This window comes from Coregonus clupeaformis, chromosome 39, assembly GCF_020615455.1.
Source record: "Coregonus clupeaformis isolate EN_2021a chromosome 39, ASM2061545v1, whole genome shotgun sequence".
In the NCBI taxonomy this organism is placed as follows: domain Eukaryota; kingdom Metazoa; phylum Chordata; class Actinopteri; order Salmoniformes; family Salmonidae; genus Coregonus; species Coregonus clupeaformis.
Genome location: NC_059230.1, coordinates 1,836,845 through 1,841,666, shown reverse-complemented (window position 1 = coordinate 1,841,666; position 4,822 = coordinate 1,836,845). Strand labels below are relative to the sequence as shown.

The window sequence follows — 4,822 nt, the reverse complement described above, 5'->3', positions numbered from 1 at the left end:
TTCCAGTAAAGTTTATTGGACTATCAATCTGCTTCTGCACCTGATTCCACACCACACCATTTCTACACGGCCCTGACACCATGTCCCTGTATCCTCTGTTCCCTTTTCTTAAATATTATCATACATACACAATATAATTACATACATTATACTATCGTTATATTTATGTGGTACATATATTATCTGACAGTTCCAAACTCAATCAGAAGCTTTTCTAAGTTTATTCAAGTAGTTTAATCCATTTTATTCAAGTAGTATATTTTCCATTTGCAAGTACCTATTAAAAGTAATAGTTTGGAATTATTCGTTGGAGCTCTCTAACATATAGTAGAAATACATAGCACACAGAGGTATACAGTAAAACAGTCATAAATGGAACAAATAAAATATATAAGTAGAACAACAATAAAAACACAACAGTCATAAATGATAATAACTGCAGTCAGATAAAACATTTTACTTCAGTGAAGGTGCTACGTACAGTACGTACAGTAGTGAAGGTGCTACGTACAGTACGTACAGTAGTGAAGGTGCTACGTACAGTACGTACAGTAGTGAAGGTGCTACGTACAGTACGTACAGTAGTGAAGGTGCTACGTACAGTATGCATGCTACTAGTAGTGAAGGTGCTACGACAGTACGTACAGTAGCACCTTCACTGAAGTAAATTGTTTTCCTCCACCCAGTAAATTTTCCAGGATGGTCCGGTATATCTGCCTACCCGACAGTCACATACCTCCACAACGTAGGTTTGTGTTGGTTGACAATTTCAGGGCTGGACCCACTGGCCACACACGTTTCCACGTCATTTCAATTCGATTATATTGAGCCAACTTGGAATAGAAGTTGAATTAACTACTGTACCCTGTTTATGGCCTGGAATTTAAAACAGTCCACCACGCACAAGATATCCGAGTTCCCAGTTGTTTTGAACGTGGCATTAAAACAGTCCACCAGCTCCACCTTTGCTGACAGCAATGTGATTATCTCCTGCTTCCTAAAATCCTCTATGATGTCCTTTATTTTCTTTGTGTTCAGCTCCAGGGTGTTTCCACTGCACCTCGCTGTTAGACACTGCACTTATTGTCTGTCTACAGGCTGTGTTGTCATTGTTATTGATTAGCCCTATGAAGTTGTTAGTCTCACAATGGATTTTGAGGAAACCCTTTTATTATAGTGCTGCGAGACACAAACCAACGGCATCCTTAATATCAAAACATTTTATTTGAAAGACTGAAGACTGCATGAAATATGTTCTTTATTATAGTCAATGACTTGGAACACAACCATCGGTTGATGCAATGTGGCGTGTGCAATGTAGGCGGCCTCGAACGAATTCAGTGGGCTGGGCTGCAGTAGAGGAACTCAGCGGTTCTTCCGGATCTCTCTCCCCAATCAGCTATGTAGGTGTGCAGGGGGTGAAGTTCTCAACGGGAGCCGAGACAATCGCAAAGTGCCAGTAGAGACACCGATGAAGTGTGTGTCAGTCATTCTGGTGGCTGGCAGTGACGGCAGAGTAGAGAGAGACATGCCAGTGCTTGTTCCTGATTGGATGTGTTTTCTTGGTATTGGATCCACAGAGTGAGAGCAGAATGTTCCATTTATTCTATGGTTCTTTCCTTGCCTTCTTATTTCTGCCACCATGGCATGATCCAGAACAGGGGGGTGTAACTGGGTTGTTCAAAATCACTGTTATAGTGATAGGAAGAGACACGGAGGATTTTGCAACAAGTGCAAGAAGGAAAACAGTAATTACACTTTTCCCCTTCATAATCAAGGCAGTGTTCAAGCGTCAGCAGCACTCAATCTGACTGTTTCTGACTTCTGGCTACTTTGTTCTTCTTCTGATGATGGTTGGCAGCTTCCTTCTTGCTTCCATGGATCGCTCAGAGTGTCAGTGAGTAGAGAGGCAGTGGTAGCTGGTTTTATGTAGTGACTTGTAGTGACTTGTACAACCACGGCTGTTTTATCCAACATGAATGATCTGTCTATGGGAGTTCAAAATAGCCAACCGCGGCTGAATCATCCGATCAACGTTAGGTCTATGGGAGATGTTCACCCTAGCACGATCAGTGACAGAATGACAAGTTTTTAGGTCTGGGAGTCTAGAGTGGGTGGAGCATGTCCTGCAGTTGCGTCGTGTCTCTCTCTACCCGACTCCGTTACCCGCCACCAGCATGATTCACACACTCCATCGGTTTCTCTCCAGTCTCCACTCTGCCACTTTGCCAGCCAGAGGGAGGTACAGGACAGTCGGGGAGGCTTACTGTGTGGAGGAAGGACAGGAGCACCTCCACTACCAGGTTCAAGAATAGCTTTTATCTGACTGCTGTTTTTAGCACCCGGACCCCAACATCCAGCCCCCCGGAGTCCAACATCCAGCCCGGTCCTCCGAACCCCAACGCCAGGCCCGGCCCCCTGGACTCCAACGTCCAGCCCGGACCCCCGAATCACAACTTCCAGCCCGTCCCCCCGAACCCAAACGTCCAGCTTTGCCCACCGCTGTCCAGCATTCTACAATGAATTGTTTTTTGAAGACCGTTTTTATCGCTTTTTCCCACCATGTGTTTTTCTACCATGCGGAATCCTCTGTGCTTCCTACAAAAACAGTGTTTTTGAATGACACTGTCACGCTCCCCTTCTCTGGATCATGTAATCGTATTGTCGAATGGAAGCATCGCCTTGAGAGTAAATCAACAGGTGTCACACACTCCACGGTCGCTACACTGCACCAAGGAGTATTCACACCTGGAGTGGGCTTTGAGAACAGGGTTCAACGCGGGGATGGAGACCTCTATCTCAACATCACCTCTGTATTTAACGACAACGGGTGGTTTGAGTGTCACTGCGGTAAGACTCAACAAGACGTACAATTTGTTGTTTTAGTCGCCATTGTTGTAGGCCACCCTGCTTATGTTGGATCTAATTTTCAACTCAACTGCTACAGCTTAACCAAAAAACAAACTCCTGACAGTGAGGTACATGTCTATTGGGAAAAGGATGGACGGACTGTGCTGAATGTCACGGCTGGGAATATAACCTATGGCCCTGGGTTTGAGAACAGGGTGTCGGTGTCCAAAGATGCTTACAGACTGGGAGACATGTCCCTCACCATCAACAACTTACAGCTTTCTGATCAGGGCCTTTACCAGTGTTCATACAGACCTGACAAACAGACGAAGGGATATCCAGATTCTGTCACTCTCACTGTCACTACTAGAGAAAACTGCTCTGAGGACACAGGGACCCGGTCACCATGGATAAAGGTGGTGGTAGTATTTGCAGTAGAAGGGTGTGTGTGTTTTCTTGCAGGCAAAGTTTGGCCTCAGTTGTCCCAAATGAACTGATCCGGATTTATCTCTGGCCACACCCCTCATAGAGATGGAGGAGGGGACCTGTTTGTGCTCTTGCTCAACTCCATTGATTGTTGTCATTGCCAAGCCAAACTACTGTAGTGTTATGGTTATGGTTGGTGTAGCAATACTGCCACCTCCTGTTAGGAATAAGAACACCACCGTCTTCCTCACAGCCCAGCCGTTATTCTCCCAACCGGCAACACTACAGCTGCCAGTCAAAGGCATGGAGGAGTTACACTATCCTGGTCCCAGACCTGTTTGTGCTCTTGCCAACACCGTGTTTGTGTGTGTGTGGGGGTGGAGCCAAGCCAAGCCATTAGATGTAGGTGTAGTTTTTAAGATTATGTATTTAAAATATCAGAGTTTGAGAGTTAGTTGGGAACAACAGGAGACGTTTTGCACTTTGGTCAGTTAGTCATTGTTACTTCAGTTACTCATGCTTTTATATTCTGGAATTCATAATAATAATAATTTATAATGTGCCTGTTTGATACCTGCTTTATTTGTAATATTATTGATATCTGGACCTGATTACTGGCCATCCTGCAGATGTGAGAATAATCACATTAACGTGGTGAAGGATTTCATGATGTGCTGTTAATTGGTTTTCTATTATCACTTTTAAGACTAAGTTGTAAGTTTCATTTTGCGTTTTAAAATGGACTGTTATTTATTATGAAACGTATGAATAAAATATTTGTTTTAATTAAACTATTCTAATGATTTTTCTTCCATTCATTTGTAAGACATTAAAGTTGTCAATTCCATTTTGCATTCAAGTTTCATTTAGGATTATATACTGAATTAACAAAAAGGATAATTGATCATTAGAATTGTATACATGATTAATTCATTTTCCACACCAAATGATAGATACATACCTTCGATGTTGTTCTACAAGATAACAGACACAGAACAACATAAAACGTTTAACTACATGGTTTACAGTATGTGTGAGGATGGATATTTGACAGAGTACAACATAGCTAAAAATATAATGTTATATTTGAAAGAATCTTCATGCAGGCGTTGTAGTACACAGATTCATAACAAGGTCATTTTCAGCACACTCAGCTGAACAAACCTAAAATACAGAAAATAAATATATTAATGTGTCTTTTCTTTCAAAGACACACAATAAAAGGTGCTACTCTATAGTTCATATTGTTGTCACGTTCGTTGTATAAAGGATCGGAACAAGGTGCAGCGTGGTATGCGTACATGTTTAATAATTTCAATACACTCTTGACAAAATAACAAAAGCAACTGAACGTGCAGTTCTAAACGCTAACAGAAACAAGCCAATCAGAAACAAGATCCCACAACATAGGTAGGCAAAATGGCTGCCTAAGTATGATCCCCAATCAGAGACAACGATCGACAGCTGCCTCTGATTGGGATGCACACCCGGCCAACTTAGAAATATATAACATAGAATGTCAACATTCACACCCTGACCAAACTAA

The 4,822-nt window shown here is 42.5% G+C and overlaps 1 pseudogene; it reads right to left on the bottom strand.

The window, feature by feature from the left end:
- Nucleotides 1–82, bottom strand: part of LOC123482847 — a 6,183-nt pseudogene extending 6,101 nt beyond the window's left edge.
- Nucleotides 83–4,822: the final 4,740 nt, after the last annotated feature.